A 19,118-nucleotide genomic window follows, 5' to 3' on the forward strand; every position below is an offset into this window, starting at 1 on the left:
GAGTATACAGCAGTGGGATCAGCCCACAGCCCTGGGGAGCACCCCCGCTGCGGATGAAGGGGAGAGAGGAGTGTGGTGCACACTGACTATCTGGTCTAGTGGTGAGGAAGCATAGTCCCCAGCCGCACAGAGGTGTATTTAGACTGAGGAAGAGGAGTTTGCTCACCAAGGTCTGTGGGACAATACTTTGAAGGCTGAATGAAAACTGAAAACAGCATTCTGAAACAGTGTCCTTGTTTCTGAGGTGTGTCGGGGCCAGGTGCACCACAGCTGGTATGGTATCTGTCATAGATGGGTTCCATCAGTGAGCAGTGTGGCAGAAATGGAGTCTTTAATGTGTGCCATTACCAGTTGTTCAAATCACTTTATGGTGATTGGCATCTGTGCCACAAGGCAGTAGTTGTAATGGTACAGAGTTCTCTGGTACAGGGAGATTTGAAGCATGTGGGGCCAACAGCCTGGGTGCACGACGTGTGGAAGATGGCTTTGAAGGCACCGGTGAGCTGGTGTGCACATTCCCTGAGCAGTCGGCCTAGGATGTTGTCTGGACTAGCAGCCTTAAGGGGCTTGATTTTCTGCAGAGTCATTCTTAGGTACTCTGCTGTGACTGACAGTGGCTGTTTTGGGCTCTTGATCTAAAAAGGGGTCTGCTGGCATTGAAGAGGGTCTAGAGGAGGCTCGAGAGAATGATCCCAGGAACAAAAGGGTTAATGCACAAGGAGTGTTTAATGGTTCAGGGCTTGTACTTGCTGGAGATTAGAATAATGAGACGGGATCTTTTTGAAACCTACTGAAATTTGAAAAGCCTTGATAAAATGGACGTTGAGAGTGTGTTTCCTGTAGTGGGGAGTCTAGGACCAGAGGGCTCAGCCTCAGCCTCAGAATAGAAGTATGCTCCTTTTGAACAGATATGACGAGGAATTTCTTTAGCCAGAGGATGGTGAATCTGGAATTCATTGACACAAACACCTGTGGAGGTCATGTCATTGGGTATCGTTAAAGAGAAGGTTGATAGGTTCTTGATTAGTAAGAGCATCAAAGATTACAGGAAGAAGGCATGAGAATGAGATTGAGAGGGAAAATAAATCAGCCATGATGGAATGATGGAGCAGACCCAACGTTCCTATGGTTTATGGTCTTATCGTGTTATCTATTTGCACTTCAATTGTCACTAAGCTGAGCTGGTTGTCTTGGACATGTCTATTGATGATAACCACAGCTGTGGTGCTGAAATTTATTCTATTTAGTGATAAATCGGGGAGTAGGCCTTCCCAGCCCTTCAAGCCATGTTGCCCAAGGAACCCCACAACCCCAATTAGCTGTAACCTAATCATGGGACACGTTACAATGACCAATTAACTTACCCGTTACATCTTTGGACTGGGCACAGAAACTGAAGCACCTTGAGAAAACCCACACTTTCTACAGGGAGGACATACATTTTGGAACAACACTGGATTTGAACTGTAGAATACCCCCAGCTGTAACAGTGTCAGTCTAACTGCTATGCTATCACGGAGCCATCCACATCGTCTATGAATACCACAGAGTTGCTGGCTTATTGAGCCTCCCAACTCTATTGTACAAGAGTGGTAACACATACTTTATCATCACTGGTTATCATAAAGATGGCCGTCAAAATGGTAAAAATGAGTTTTTACAATCACAATGAAATTTTACAGAGAAATACCAGAATGACAATTCCCCTCATCAATATCTGTTGCTGTGTTGCCGATGTATATGCAGGTGACACTTTATTGGTATGGTTAAATACAACAAATAACAATGACGGTGAATGGGCAATGATTGTGTGTCATCAATGATTTTTGGCTGAAGGACAATATCATTATTACCATATTATTGACAACATACTTTTGAACAGACACTATCTGGAAAGAGATAATTAGGCAGACAGAGGAAAAACTCAAAGATGTACTCAAAGCTTCCTTGAAGAAATACAACATCCCCTCTGACTGTAAGATGGCACTGGTACTAATGAAACAGTCATCCCAGATTATCCCTTAAACAATCACAAAGCCATTTAGTCCAGGTAAATGCTTACCCACTGGTACTTGTTAACGCTATGTGATGGTGTGAGCACACCAACTTGAGTCTCAAATGTGGACAAGGCTAAAGAGATGGTGGTGGACTTTAGGAAGGTGAAGGCTGACCACTCCTCACTGCATATAAATGACTCCTCCAAGGAGAGAGTTAGGAGCACCAAGTTGAGAGAGCGCATAACAGACAATCTCACCTGGTCCCTCAACACCACCTCCTTAGCCAAGAAAGCACAACAATGTCTGCACTTCCTGAGGTGATAGAGGCAAGGAAGGCTCCCCTCCCAACTCGCCCTCCAACCACCCCCCACATTCTAACCGATTTTTACAGAAGAACCAGGAGCATCCTGATCAGCTGTATCACTCTCTGGTACAGGATTTGCAAGGCATCTGACCACAAGACCCTACAAAGAATTGCAAGGACTGCTGAGAGGATCTTTGGGGTCTCACTCCCACCCATCCAAGATATTTATCAGGAACGCTGCGTACACAGGAGCCTTGGCATTTTCAATGATCCCTCCCATCCATCCAATAATTTCTTTGACACCCGCTCCCCCCCCCGCCCCCCACTACCATCAGGCAGGAGGTACTGTAGCATTAGGATCAAAGATTATTAGGGTGAGAAACAGCATTTTCCCCCAGGCCGTGAGACTACTGAACTCATTGTCACCACACAGCTCTCATCTGTATGAAGCAGCAGTAGCTTTATACTGTTTAGTTTTTGACATTTGGAGTAAATGCACTTGATTATTTGTTAATTTATTAGTGGAAATATTACCTTGTGCGTTGTGTGTGAGTTATATGCACTATATTGTGCACTTTGGTCTGGAGGAATGTCGTTTCATTTGGCTGTATACATGCGTACAGTTGAATGACAATAAACTTGAACTTGAGAAGATCATAGAAACCAAAAATTCTATTTATTATTACGATTCAGAGGCATCAGGGATTTTGTTCATTCTATTTTACACTCTGTAATAACAACTGAGAAGCAGTTGCACAACTAAATGGCTGAAATAACACATTTAATCTGGTACTTTTCATAAGTCAACAAATTCACAACATATTATTTCTGACCTGAAAATGAGGTAAATTTTTAATTTATTGATGCATTGATCTTTAAATTCTCCAACTTGGTAAAATCTGAACCTGAAGAAACAGGAGGCTATTTGGTCTCATCAACGTCGTTATGTGCCGTGTTGTATGATGTGGACAACTATGGTCTCATGACCATGAATGTTCTTGGCAAATTTTTTCGACAGAAGTGATTTGCCATTGCCTTCTTCTGGGCAGTGTCTATATAAGACAGGTTACCCCAGTCATTATCAATATTCCTCAGGGAATGTCTGCCTGGCATCAGGGGTCCATAAACAGGACTTGTGATAAGCACCAGTTGTTCATATGGCCATCCACGACCTCCTCCCATGGCTTCACATGACCCTGATTAGAGGGGTTAAACAGATACTACCAAGGGTGACCTGCAAGATAACAGAGTGAAAGAGCACCTTACACCTCCTTTGGTAGAGACATAGCTCCACCCCACCACCAAGCTGTGTACATGCATCTACTGATGCTTCTGGACACATCTTCAGTGATGTTCTTGGAATCATCGGGTGTTTCGCATCTTTCAACATCATACAACCTCCTCCAGGTGACCCAGCCGGGGCTGATCAGACCCCAGCTTGTGTCCAGATGGCTGGCTACTTATGACTCCATGGCTCCCCTCTTTTGAGCCACAGCCATCTTGAGGCCCTCTCTGCTACATCGGTGGTACTACTGGCTGGTACATCGGTGGCTCTCCTCTTCCTCTCTCCCCCGATGCCCAAATTGCTGAAGGCTCTAGCTAAGAAACAGGCTGAGAATCCCCTACAACCAACCTCCACTGGGAGACACCTCGCTCTCCATCCAGCCTGCTGACAGTTGCTGACCAGTCCTGCGGATTATCAGGCATTATCAGGGAAAATAATAATTGTTAATATTGTGCAATTTTGGCTTCTGTAACAGTTTTACAGTGATTTTTGTAACTAGAGAGACAGAATGAAAGTTACTGTACATGATGGATTTTTTTTTCTTTTCATTTTTACCTTTGAAGGAAATTGGAAATTGGATGGGAGTATTGTATGGTTTTTAATAAAGACATCATTAAAAGTAATAAAAAGATCTTTCTTGCAGAGTGAAATACTGTGAAGTGTGACAAGTTCTGATGAAAATATACTCTTTATTACATGACTGAATAATCTTTGCAGTAGAAAAATGCTGCCATGGTTTGTGAATTACCCCTACATCTCCTGAACAGGTAGATATGCCACTAAAAAGGCATTTATTCAGTACAGCTTCAAGATGCTGAAATATTCAAATTGAAATAAAGTCGAAGCATTAAATATTGGTGATTACATTTCAAACTCGTTACATAAAGTGAGAGGACACAAGCGTTGGGCTTGATTCTTTGTAAGTCAGGACTACCTCAGTGGTCCTCCGTTGCACAGCAATCCCTAGTTCTGAATCTTGATGGACAGACCCAGAGTCCAGCAGTGTGATCCCAGTGTTAGTGTGGTATTTTATCATGCAACTGAGTGATAGAAGCAGGCCAGGTAAATCTCAGTCCATGTAACACTATTGGTAGTGTTTGATTGTCAGCAAGTTACCATTCCAAGTGATGTTGCATATTAAAGCTGACAAAGGAGTTCAAAAGAAATATCTTAAGATTACTCAAAATGAAAAATTCCTTTAAACTAAGGACCTGATAAAAAGCAAAGTCAATCAAAGACACACAAAACACTTAAATAATTATACGTACTACAAAAGACACAATTTAAAAAAAATGTAATCTTTTTGTCCTGATGAAGGGTCTCGGTCCAAAATGTCGACAGTTTACTCTTTTCTGTAGATGCTGCCTGACCTTCTGAGTTCCTCCAGCATTCTGTGTGTGTTGCTTGGATTTCCAGCATCTACAGATTGTCTCATCTTCACCTAACTTTGTAATTCACATTTAAATGAATGGAACTATGGCCGCTATGTCAATGTCTAGCCTGTTGCAAATAGTAAAAGCTGATTTCTTGGCCAAAGACTGGGAATCTCAAAAGATTTCTGCCCTTCCAATTAGCTTCAATGGAACTGAGGCAGTAAGTGTATACTTCTGAATTTGTTCAGGATTCCTTTAAAGTGCTGGTGCAGCTGATAAAACCCCAGCGTCATACAAATCTGTCAGAAAGCCGACTGCATTTCCCCATTGGTGAATGGGATTTGAAGTTCAGAACAGGATGCAGCAATATAGCAGTGACCCTCAATAGTAAATGGTCATTAGGGATGTGGGGTAGAGGACTGAAGGCTATGGGGCGGGAGAAGTCCGTCAAAACATTGGTACTTTGATCAATATCAGGGAAAGGAGAAGTCAGAAGATTAGGTCTGCAATTAGAACAAGGAGGAGTAAGGAATATTTCTCATGAGGTCCAAAGGAAAACGGAATTAAACCGATCATTGATAATTTCACCAGGCATCCAGGCAACCCATCTACTCACACTGCTGCCCATTCTCAAATTGGAATGGCAGCCACACAGTTAATGATGTCAGCCTACAGTTACGCAGCTTATTCACTGAGACTAGTCGGTCAAAGTATTTTAAAGCTGATGATGTTCCTACCAGTCTTTATCTGAACAAATGCATCACGGTTGTCATAGACTTTGTAAAAACGGTTGTAGATGAGTGTGTCCCCACAAAGTCTTTCAGAGTCTTCCCTCACCAGAAGCCCTGGATGAACCATGAGATCTGCAAAATCCTAGAGCCAGATCAGTGGCATTCAGGTCTGGCGATCAAGTTAAATACAAGAGGTTCAGGTACAATCTCCAGAAAGCTTCTCCCCAATCAAATTGACAATTCTGGACCAAACTTGAATAATTGAAGGATACGTGACTGCTGTGACAGGGCTTGAATGTTCTCACCTCCTACAAAGTGGAACCAAGTGACACAGGTCACAACAAGACTTCGCTTCCAGATGAGCTCAATACCACTTCTGCTCACTTTGACCATCAAAACATGGATGCACTTTCACAAATTCCCATAGCCCCCAATGACCCTGCGATTTCAGTCTTTGAGGCTGTCATGAGAGCATCCTTCTGGAGGGTGAACCTACAGAAAGCATCCAGCCCAGATGGGGTACCTGGTCTAGTACTAAAGACCTGTGCTGATCAACTGGCTAGAGTGTGGACCAATACCTACAACCTCTCACTTTGGCAGTCTGAGGTACCCAGCTGCTTCAAGCAGGCTCTAATTATACCACAGCACAAGAAGTATGTGCAAACCTGCTTCAGTGACTATTGTCCAGTAGCACTTAGATCCACAGTGATGAAGGGCTTTGAGAGGTTGGTGATGAAACATACCATCTCCTGACTGGATCCACTCCAGTTTGCCTACCGACACAACAGGTCAACAGCAGCTGCCATTTCATTGGCTCTTCACTCAATTCTGGAACATCTGGACTGTGAAGATGCATACTTCAGGATGTTCTTTATTGACTACAGCTCAGCATTCAGTACTCTCACCCCTCAAAACTAATCAATAAACTCCAAGTCCCAGACCTCAATACATACTTCATGCAACTGGATCCTTGATTTCCTCACTTGCAGACTCTAGCCAGTTTGGATTGGCAACAACATCTCCTCCACAATCTCCACCAGATCGGGTACACCACAAGGCTTTGTGCTTAGCCCTCTGCTCTACTCGCTTTATACGTATGACCTTGAGGCTAAGCACAGCTCCAGTACCATATTTAAGTTTTCTGACAACACCACTGTCATAGGCCAAATCAAAGGTGGTGACAAATCAGCATAAAGAAGGGTGATTGAAAATCTGGATGAGCGGCGCCACAACAATAACCACTTACACAATGTCAGCAAAACCAAAGAGCTGATTGTTGACTTCAGGAGGAGGAAACCAGAGGTCTATGAGCCAGTCCTGATCTGTGAATCAGAAGTGGCGAGGGTCAGCAACTTAAAATTCCTCGGTGTTATCATTTCAGAGGATCTGTACTGGATCCAGCACGTAAGTGTCATTATGAGGAAAGCACAACAGCACCTTTACTTTGTTACAATTTTGAGAAGATTCCACATGTCGTTTAAAACTTTACCAAACTTCTATAGATGTGTGGTGGAGAGTATATTGACTGGTTGCAGCACAGCCTGATATGGAAATAGCAATGCCCTTATATGGAAAAACCTACAAAAAGTAGTGGATATGGCAGTCCTTCATGGATAAAGTCCTCCCCAACACTGAACACGCCAACATGAAGTGCTGACATAGGAAAGAATCATCTGTCAACAAGGATCCCACCATCCAGGGCATGCTCTCTTCTTGCTGCTGCCATCAGGAAGAAGGTACAGGAGTCTCAAGACCCACACCACCCGGTTCATGAACAGTTATTACCCCTCAGCCATCAGGCTCTTGAATCAAAGGGGATAACTACACTCACCACATCACTGAACCATTCACAAAACCTATGGACTTACTTTTAAGGATTCTTCATCTCACATTCTTGATATTTATTGCTTATTTATGTAATAGCATTATGTATTTTTCTTTAGTATTTGCAGTTTGTTGTCTTTTGCACATTGGTTGTTGGACCACCCTATTGGCTGTGGACTTTCACTGATTCTATCGTATTTCTTGCAGTTATTGTGAATGCCCACAAGAAAATGAATCTCAGGGCTGTATATGGTGACATATGTACTTAGATAATAAATTTACTTTGAACTTTGTCAGCTCAATTCAGTTTGCTCATGGTATAACAATAATATTTTAATTTCCCCACGGTAAGATTTGTAGAAGTGGCACTTAAATCTATGACTGATGAGTTAAATAAGGATGTTGCACATCTTGACAAAGAAAAAGATAAATCGTTAACTGTGGAGTTGAAAAGAACTGATATAGCAAATTGGAAATAATGATGTCTAGTCAAGATTAGATAGTAATTAGTTGGAAATCATCTTTATGATTAGTAAAGGCCATGTATTGAGGGATGGGAAAAGACACACCTCTTGTTCGTTGCTTTCAATAAGGATTTGTTCTTGTGTGTCTCAATACCTGCAAATATGTGGTAGCATATTTTATGACTTGGATAGCGCTAGGTCCGAGTGAAAGGACAGAAAGAAAGGTCAAAGAGAAAGAGAGTAAGTAGAAGAGCTGAGAAATGCACGTGACTGAAATTATGCTAACAGGCCTCCCTGAAGAATTCCGAAGATATTATCTGAAATGAAATGTTCTTGGAGATACCGAAATTCTCAGCTTTATTAAAATAATCCTTCTATCTGAATCATTTAAATGATCTAAATTTGCTCAATTTGGCATGAAGTATCAAAAATGTCAGGTAGAATGAGCTCATCAAATGTTATAAATAAATGCATTTATACATTGGCATCACCGGGTTACTCGTGTCTGCAATCACATTCCATGTGTAGCAAATGACATCTCAGGTTTATAGCCTTACATTATGAAAAATAATTGGAAGGCTTCAGTTAACACTAATGTTCAATGATATCATAATAATGCCTCCAGACATTCCACACCTGTGCGAAATGAAACTTGACAATGAGTCATAAAAGTTGGTATAAAGGCAAATGAGTAGATTTGGCCAGAGTGTTATATTTCAAGGGGAATCATACAGTGGAGAGAGGGGAGTGACTTAGAGGGATAGGTTTTGTCTGGGAATTCTGGAGTCATTTGCCTCTGCAGGAGAACACAAGTGCTGAAGCAACCAAATATGAGAATGGTTAAGAGGTTAAAAGTAGAGAGGTTGACACATTTGGAGGATAAAAGGAAGCAGAGAAGATAGAGAGGAAGTAAGAAAACAGAGTGTTTTGGAAAGAAGGATAAATGTTTTATATAATTTTAATTAAATTAAGCAGCCTGTGTGAATAGATTCAAATGTAATTTTGACAAATTGAAAGCATTATTATTAATGAAGTGGATTATTTTATAATCGGACCCAGCTAGACAACATTCAATGTAGTAAAAAAAGATTAAAACTTAAGGAATCAACAAATCAGAATCAGATTTGCTTGTTCTCCAGCCTGTATAAACAGCTGCTCTATCATGTCTGAAAGCAGCAGCAGGACTGCTAGATCTTCTTCAATCACCTTTATCTGTATTCTTACTGAATTTATATTTTTATTAAGCAACTAATTACTGAAAAATACAAAGATCAAGCACTAGTTTCTAGTATCTATAGAGGCCAGCTATTATTGGAATCTGTGGAAAATAGTGCACAATTTTTTTAAAAGGAAAGCAGACCTTGCTTGATAAATATGAGGTAATTGATATTTTACGAGTTAATTTACATTTGCTTTTTTATTTTAAAGGAATGCTGGCTTCAATTTGCAATCCCAGGGTGGGTCCTGCACTTATTTGCTCCATTCCAATCCATTCAGCTGTTGTCAAATAGTAACAAGCAATATTTCATCTTCCATCATTCACGACTCCACAGTTACTGAAGCAGTCCACAACCAACATGCAGCAGAGCCGAGCAATATCCAGACTGGGTTGATGGGTGGCAAGTAACATTCAACGTTCATACCACACAAGCACCAGGCAATGATGGCATCCAACAAAAGAAGATCCAGCAACTGCTCACTGACATTCAATGCCATTACCATCACTGAATCCACACCCCCCACCCACCACCACTAACAATGTCTGGGAAGGTTACTATTGACAAGAAACTGAACTGTGTACCATATAGAAAATGTGACTACAAGAGCAGCTCAGAGTCTAGGAAGCCAGTAGTGAGTAACTCACCTCCTCACTCCCCAGGGCCTGTCCACCATCTGCAAGGCTCATGTTAGGAGCCTAGATGAGTGCGGCTGCAATAGCAGTTTAGAAGCTAGACACTACAGGACATTGCAGCCCACTTGATAGGCACAACCATTCACTCAGTCCTCCACTGGTGCAAGGTAGCAGCAGTTCATACTATCTGCAGGACGTGCTCCAGTAACTCCTCAGGCAGCACCTTTCAAATCCATGACCTCTACCAGGCACAAGAACAAACACAGCAAAAGCATGGCATCATCACCACCTGAAAACTGCCTTCCAAGTCACTCAACATCTTGATTTGGAAATATGTCTCCATTCCTTTATGTCAACTGGGTTAAAAATCCTGGAACTCTCTCTCTAGCAGCATTGCGGGTATTCCCACATCAAGAGGACTGGTGGTTCAAGAAGGTAGCTCACCATACCCTTAAGGGCAACTGGATTCCTTCAGGAGGGAATACCTGAGTGCTTCTTATACGTCACCCAATACTGCCAAGCTTACTGCACTTTACTCTCCATAAACTCTTGAGTTTTAACATGTTCACCATTCCTCTGCCGAGTGGACAATTATTAAGTCCTGATTAAGATAGATGTTGATTTTAAAACCCCTGCATTTACTTACAAGTCTACATGTGTGCTCAGCTGTAACTATCTCTTGTCTCGTTCAGCTGTAAAAACATGGCCTAATACTGGCTTCTAGATTAACCATGAATTTGGTCACAGTACTGCTAGTCTAGCTGCCGAGATGTTCTCTCTAATCCATGCTGCTTTTCCCTCCACCTCCCAAACACTGTACTTGCTGGTAGGTTAACTGGCCACCATAAATTGCCCAGAAATTGGTTGGAGCTGATTATCATGAAGGAATCAATTGTGAGAAATACTTAGGGAAAGGGGCTGAAATGAATGTTATGAAAACTGGCACAGATTAAATGGACTAAATGGTCTCCTTTTACGTCCTTATGCCATCAGACTTAATACAAGATCTTATTCAGCTTATTGCCTACTTTTGTTTGATAATTCTCCTTCTGAAAAGAGCACTGCCTTAGAACATTCTGCTAAATTGAAAGAACTATACAAGTTTTTGTTGATTTGCATATTTAACAATGATTTTAATTGGCTCACCTTTGCATGTTTATTAGTTTTCAAATATATCAAGCAGAAATAGATACATGTATTCAAATGATATAGATATGAGCCAATTGTGAAGTCTTTCTAATAATGACACTTCAATATTTCTCAGTGGGGTGAAAAACTATTTTGTCAAATTAAATCCTCTAAATTTTGCTATTTCGATGTTGAAGTACAGAATTCAAGAAGAGAGTGGCTAAATGCCAATGAAGAAAAGCATATTATAAGATGCACTGATCCAAGCTCAATCAGAAATTACAAAGCAATTATATATTCAGTGGGTCAGTGAAAATCACAATTTGATCGTAAGAAGATGATGTCCAAATAAAATACCTCCAATATTAAATAGGCCCAGTTGAAGTGAAGGATTTAAAGAATATTATTGCAGAGCTTGAATTTCACTACAGATTAACAGTCTGGGAATTTAAGTAGCCGACAGATATTAGCACATGAAAAATAAATGTGTACTTAAGTCATTCATTTGATCCAAAAACTGTTGCTTGTGAGATATTGGAAGTGAAATCTTATGCAATGATGTCAAAGAGAATTTTAGTGGCGTAAAATTACTTTCCAGTGCTCTTAACGGCAAAAGAAGTCTTCAATAAGATGGCAATGAATCTGAGACATTAGCTGTGTTTATCTAACAAGCCCATTGAGTAAGGGTATAACTGTTGGTACCATAGTAAATGCATTTATTAATTTGTGCTGTTTGTTGTTGTTTAGTCAAGTCTGACTCTTTGTGACCTCATGGACTATAGGGTCTATAGGGTTTTCACGGCGAGATATGGAAGCAGATTGCCAGGCCTTTCTTCCATGTACATACCGCCGCTGCCCAGGTTGGGACCTGGCTGGGTTTGAACTCAGGATTCAAGTAACACACATCAAAGTTTCTGGTGAACGCAGCAGGCCAGGCAGCATCTATAGGAAGAGGTACAGTCGACGTTTTGGGCCAAAACCCTTCGTCAGGACTAACTGAAGGAAGAGCTCGTAACTCAGGACTATCTGCCTTGAAGTCCAGTGCTGATGCCACTGCACCACCAACCAGCCCAATTTGGGCTGTATACACTGCAAATATATCCTTTAAAATACTGTAGATTTCAGAGTGAAATGGGAACTTGATATTCAGGTTAAGAATATTTACTCATCACCATCTTAGCAATTTTTTTCTTAAAGCACATACAGATAAATAACAGGCAATGAAGACTGGCCATTCCTCTCAATAATAAGTATACTGCTTTGGGGGAGGAGTAAACTACTGGGGTATGCCATGGTAACTGGGTCCTGGCACTGATCCTGGTTCTGGGGTTCAGTAAGGAAGGGGGTGAAGAGGAGAACAGTGGTAATGGGAGATTTCATATTCAGAAGAGCAGATGGGAGTTTCTTTGGACATGAAAGAGACACCCCAGATGGTATGTTACCTCCAGTGTGCCAGGGTCAGGAATGTCTCACATCTGGTCCACAGCATTCTAAAGGGGGAGGGTGAACTGCTGGAAGTTGTGGTACATATTAGTACCAATGACATAAGTAGGAAAAGGGAGGAGATCCCGAAGCTTAGGTAGAAAGCTGAAAAGCAGGACCGCCAGAGTAGTAATGCCTGGATTATTGCCTGTGAGGATAAGAATAGGATATTTTGGCAGATGAATGTGTGGCTGAGGAAATGAGCAGGGGGCATGGTTTCCGATTTCTGGATTATTGGTATCTCTTCTGTGGAATGTATAACCATTACAGAAAGGATAGGTTACACTTAAACTTGAGCGGCAACAGTAATCTTGTTGGCAGGTTTGCCAGAGCTATTGGGAAGGGTTTAAATTAATTTGGCTCTGTTGGTATAAAATGAAATCAAATCCTTAGAAATAGGATAAAAAGATGTAGAATACTTGAGAGTAGAGTAAAGAAACTGCTAGGGTAATAAGATCCCGATGGGAATTATATACAGGCCTCTGAACAATAGCCAGGTTGTGGAGTACAAATTACAATGGGAGATAGAAAAGGCATGTGAAAAGGGTAATGTTATGATAGTCATGGGGGTTTCAGTATGTAAGTAGGTTGGGAAAATCATGTTGGTGCTGGATACCAAGAGAGGTAATTTGTAGAATGCCTACAAAATAGCTTTTTAGAGCAACTTGTGGTTGACTAGAGAAAATGCAATGCTGGATTGGGTGTCGTGTTATGAACTGGGTTTGATTAGGAAGATTGAGGTCAAAATGTCAAAGTTAAAGTGTCAAAATACACTTTATTATCGAAGTTTGTGTAAATTATACAATCTTGAGATTCATCTGCTTACAGGCAGCTACAAAACAAAAGCAGAAGGCAATGGAACCCTTAGGAGACAGTGATTATAATATGTTAGAATTCACTCTGCAGCTTGAGATGGAGAAATTAAAGTCAGATGTATCAGTATTACAGTGGAATAAGAGGAATTACAGAGGCATGAGAGAGGAGCTGGCTAAAGTTAATTGGAAGGGGACACCAGCAGGCATGATAACAGGACATCAATAGCACAAGTTTCTGACAGCAATTCAAAAGGCACAAGATAGAGACATCTCAAAGTATAAGAAATATTCTGAAGGGAAGATGACGCAAAGATTAGTGAAAAGTTATTACATTGGGAAGCTTTTTAAAATGAGTAGACAGCAACTAAAATGTCATGAGAGAAGAGACAAAATATGAAGGTAAGCTATCCAATAATATAAAAGGTTTTTCTCCCCAGATATGTAAAGAGTAAAAAAGAGGCATGAGTGGATGACATATTGCTGGAAAATGATATTGGAGAGATAGTAGTGGAGAACAAAGAAATAGCAAACAAACTTAGTAAGTACTTTGATCAATCTTCACAGTGGAGGGCATGAGCAGTTGGCCAGAAATTCAGGGGTGTCGGGGTCAGAAGTGAGTGTAGTTGCTATTGGTAAGGATAACATGCTTGGGAAGCTGAAAGGTCTGAAGGTAGAAAAGTCACCTAGACCAGATAGACTACACTCAAGGTTCTGAAAAAGGTAGCAGAAGAGATTGTGGAGGCACTAATAATGATCTTACAAGAATCACTAGATCTTGGACTGGTTCCTGCTGACAGGAACGTTGCAAATGTCATTTCACTCTTTAATAAGGGAGAGAGACAGAAGAAAGGAAATTATAGGTCAGTTGATTTGATGTCAGTGGTTGGGATGATGTTGGAGTCTATTATTAAGGATGATAGACTACTGGAGTACTTGGAGGCCCATGATAAAATAGGCCAAAGTCAGCATTGTTTATATTGGAATTCTTTGAGGAAATAACTGGCAGAATAGGCAAAGGAGAGTCAGTGTATGTTGTTTACTTGGATTCTCAAAAGGCCTTTGACAAAGTGCCACACATGAGGTTGCTTAACAAGGTAAGGGCCCATGGTATTACAGGAAAGGTAAATGATTGGTTGAATACCAGAAGGCAAAGAGTGGGAATAAAAGGAACCTTTTCTAGTTGGCTGCCAGTGACCATTTGTGTTCTGCAGGGGTCTGTGATGGTACTGATTATTTTTCACATTATACTGTATGTTAATGATTTGGATGACAGAACTGATTGCTTTGTGTCAAGGTTTACAAAGGTAGATGGAGGAGCAAGTAGTGTTGAGGAAGCAGGGAGTCTGCCGAGGGACCTAGACAGGTTAGGAGAAAGAGCAAAGAAGTGGCAGATAGAATTCTACTGTACAGAGTTGTATAGCCATGCACTTTGGTAGAAGGAATAAAGATACAGACTACTTTCTAAATGGGAAGGAAATTCCAAAATCAGAGTTGCAATGGGACTTGGGACTCCTCATGCAGGATTTCCTAAAGGATGACTTGCAGGTTGAGTCAGTGGTAAACAGCGCAGTGTGGAGTTCTTTGCCTCAGGCAGCTGTGGAGGCTAAATCTTTACTAATATTTAAGGCAGAGGTTGATAGACTCCTGATAGGTTAGGGTATGAAGGGATACGGGGAGAAGGCAGGAGATTGGGTCTGAGAGGAAAGTTGGATCAGCCATGATGAAATGGCAGAGCAGACTAGATCGGCCAAATGGCCTAATTCTGCTCCTATATCTTATGGTCCTATGGTAAAGAAGGCAACTGCAATGTTAGCATTCATTTTGAGAATAGAATATAAAAGTAAGAATGTAATGATGAGGCGTAATGCAGTAAGGTATAGCTGCAAATTCCCACTGCTTGGGTGGTGGGTCCTCTCCCCACACCAACTACCAAGGAGGAGGTACTTCCAGTTAACAAGTAGTTCAGCCATACCTGATTTTATTTTTATTGATTCACATTTAAATTTCAGAGAATAGTTCTTAACAAACCTTTAACACTCAGAGGATTTCTCATTTATAAAAGATTTCCAAATGACAAAAGAATTACAAACTACAAAAAATTTCCAAATACAGGTACATTTCTTATGAACTGAAAGATGATATCAATGAGTAGTCTGTCATAGAAACTGAAGGGTGAGCAATGAATTTGAGTTCTTCTTTCTGTTGTCCACTATTCTGTCATTTTCATGGTCATTCTTACCGATCGCCAATGTATTCTAATATTTATATTATTTTTCTACCAGATGAAATTATTTGCATGTGATGTTTTCCAGATGTTTTCCTTTTCTGGGGCAAAGTAATTCACACAGATGGCGTAAAAGCTTCTGGCAACAGAGATCTCAACAGAGACGTCTGGCACAGATATCCCAACTTGTAACCATGTTTGATGTGCTAAGTAACATAACCCCATTGCCTTGTGTTTGGCCAATGCAGGCAAGCTGTTTTCATGGTCATTTCACATCACAAACCACATCTCTCAGCAGCCAGTGTTCCCCTCATCCCCTACTGCTGTGGATTGGTAATTTCTATTCTGTAACATTGTTGTTTGCAAAGTTGTGTTTTTAACCAAACTGATTGCTTTTTGCATTAAAGAAAAAGAAAGAGCATATTATTTGACAAAAATTAGTACGAAGCTGGAGGATTGGGATACTTTTAAAAACTAACATAATGCAACTAAAAAGCAATAATCATCGAGAAGATGAAATATGAAGACAAGCTAACCAGTAATAATAAAAGAGGATAGCAAAATCGTTTTCAGATGTATGAAGAGTAAAAGAGAGGCACCAGTGGACATGAGACCATGGAAAATGACACTGAAGAGGTAGGAAAAGGGGCATGGAAATGACACAATGACTGGGTCTGTATTTTGTGTCAGTCTTTACTGCAGAAGACGCCAGCAGCATGCTAGAAATTCAAGAGTGTCAGGGAGAGGAGTGTAGTCGCTATTTCTAAGGAGAAGGTTTTTGGTAGGGTGAAAAGTTCTGAAGGTAAATATGTCACCTAGACCAGACGGAATACAGCCCAGGACTCCGAAAGAGGTAACTGAAGAAATTGTGGAGGCATTAATCTTTCAAGAATCCCCTGATTCTGGAATGGTTCCAGAGAATGGGAAAATCACAAATGTCATACACGATGTTTTGAGACAGATACTTCAGATAAAAACAACAGCGCATGCGCACCAACTTTAATCTTCTGCTCACGAGTGCATGTACAAGTATATCATAACATCCCTCTTTTTATCAAAACAAAGAAACAATTGTGTTAACAATTAACCTCAATTTCTCTGAAGTCTGCTTTCCAGTGTATTTTCATAGAATTAACTTTCAAAGCATCCATTAATCATGACTGTCACAAATACATACCACTGTTACATACCTCAAGGAGATCTATGATTTTTTTTGTGAGAATGATGTAATGGTCTTTTGGAGGTCACCTGATGTAATTTTTCCGCTGATGTGAGGTCACGTGATGACACGTGCACCACGGGTATATAAGGGAAGACCTCAGATGACGCAGTTAGTTTTTAGTTTTCCAGCTAGAACGTTGATGTGTCTCCATTTCTGTTGCGTATTTGTGTTTATGACGCAGTTTCAATTTTAAAATGGAGTGTTACATTCTGTTGCAAGGTACAATAGTGCTGGACTGGAAATTTTTGCTAGATGTGTTGATGTACCTTATTCAAGCAGTAGTACGGGAGAGTGAAGACCTTATCGAAGTACAGGACCCGAAGGATTGAGAGGAGACGGTATCGTTCTGCAGTTTAACAAAGGATCGACCTTACTGAGTCTTCATTGAAGGAGTAGTGACCTGCATCGAGGATAACTCTTGCCAAAAGAGAAAAGAGTTCGTGCAAGGTGCTCTCTAGAATTTAAGGCCAGTTGTTTTAAACAGTTTATTTCCTGCATCGTGAATCCTTTGGACAGAACCAACAGGAAAGTCGTGTCTATGAAGAAATCCTTCTCCAGAGAAGTCTCTCCCAATTGAACGTATAAGTCTGTCGGATTTTCAAATTTACCATTTTAAGAACTATATCTGACTTTACCGCTTTAAGAACTGTTTTCGCATTAAACGCTTTAAGAACCAGTGCAGAGTGACGATTTGTTGAACGGCTGCATAGTGGTTAACTTCTGGTTAAGTTTTTCATTTGTTTTTTTTTAATTGTTTATCTATGTTTAATAAATGTTTGGTTGTTTTTATATAACCTGTTTTGATTGATATTCATCGTTTGCCGGTTACGTAACATAATTTGTGGGGGCTCATCCGGGATATGTTCCGATTTTCAGTTTAAGTACTGGTAATTGCCATTTTCATTCGGAAAAGGAAAATGCCCAATTTTTTTTTAGTTTGCTTGGTGTGTGAGTGGTATTCGGCAACAATGAATATTGCCAAGTTTCTGGACACGCCTGACTCGTGGTCTTTAGTGAATGCAAGAAAACCTGAGGTATTGGAGATTGCTAGGAGGTTGGATATTAAAGGAATTATGAAGAATAACACCAAGACTTTAATACAAAGAAAAATCACTGAGCATTATATTACTTTGAAAATGTTTGATGATGAGGTGTTAGATAGGTTTTCAATGAGTAATCTGGAAATGCAGTTACATCTTGAACAAATAAAGTTAAAGCAATTATAAGCTGATTTGGAAAGAAGTCGGTTAGAAGCTGTAAATAAACAGAAGGAATTCGAGACTAGAGAGGCTAATAAAATAAGGGAATTTGAAGAAAGAGAAGCTGAAAACCAGAGGAAATTTGAGCTAGAGATGGAGAAATTTAAGTCCAGGAATCAGTCTTCTGGTGCTACGAAACAGTTTATTGCTGGTTGTGAGATTATTTTGGCTCCTCCATTTAATGAAGTTGAAGTGGACAAATATTTCCAGTATTTTGAAATTATTGCTCTGAGTTTAAAGTGGCCGAAAGAGCAATGTCAGTGATGTTACAAAGTGTAATTAAAGGCAAGGCACAACAAGTTTATACAGCTTTAAATGCTGAGCAAGCACTGGATTATGAATTTGTTAAACAGCATATATTAAAGACATATGAGTTGGTTCCAGAAGCGTATAGATAAAGATTCAGAAATTTGAAGAAATCGGTGGAAAAAAACTCATGTGGAATTTGCATGAGAAATCTGTGTGTTTTGAGAGATAGGTTTCCTCTAAAAATGTGAATGGGGAGTATAATAAATTAGAAGAGTTGATTTTGCAGGAGGAATTTAAGAGAAGCATTCCTGTTGAAGTGAGAACAAATTTGAATGAAAGGGACACTGCTACATTGCAGGAGACTGCTAAATTAGCTGATGAGTATGCTTTAATTCATAAGAATAAATTTTCTCCAGGTAGAACTTTTAAAAGGAAAAATAGTACAGAGAGTCAAGGTAAACCAGAAACCACAGAGGGATTCTAACACAGATTCTTCCTGTGTTGTAACAAGAGCTATAGCTAAAAAGATTGATGTACAGGATGAGGTTGTTACCCATGACTGTTCAAATCAAGATTCGAATTTTGAGGATGTATCAGAAACTTTCTTACCTACACTATTTGTTCAGGATTTTGTTGGTAAGTCTGACCAGGAAGATTTGTCTTTATCTTGGAAGGAGATGATAGCAGAGCAAAGTAGAGATCCCGAGATAGTTAAATTAAAAGAACAAGCTCTTCCAGGTAGTGAAATTGAAAAAGTACCAGTGGGATATTATTTTGAAAAGGGGGGTATTAATGAGAAAGTTGAGATCGCCTATAATTCCTGCTAGTGAGGAATGGGAAGTTACTCATCAGGTAGTAGTTCCTAAAGTTTATCAAAATGAGATTTTAACTATGGCTCATCGTATTCCT

The 19,118-nt window shown here is 40.3% G+C and overlaps 1 protein-coding gene across 3 annotated transcripts in view; it reads right to left on the reverse strand.

The window, feature by feature from the left end:
• gabbr2 (gamma-aminobutyric acid (GABA) B receptor, 2) overlaps window positions 1-19,118 on the reverse strand; it is a 1,071,742-nt gene that overhangs the window by 225,973 nt on the left and 826,651 nt on the right. The gene's annotated exons all lie outside the window — the stretch shown is intronic.

The sequence above is a fragment of the Mobula hypostoma genome, chromosome 3 (genome assembly GCF_963921235.1).
Source record: "Mobula hypostoma chromosome 3, sMobHyp1.1, whole genome shotgun sequence".
Lineage (NCBI taxonomy): Eukaryota > Metazoa > Chordata > Chondrichthyes > Myliobatiformes > Myliobatidae > Mobula > Mobula hypostoma.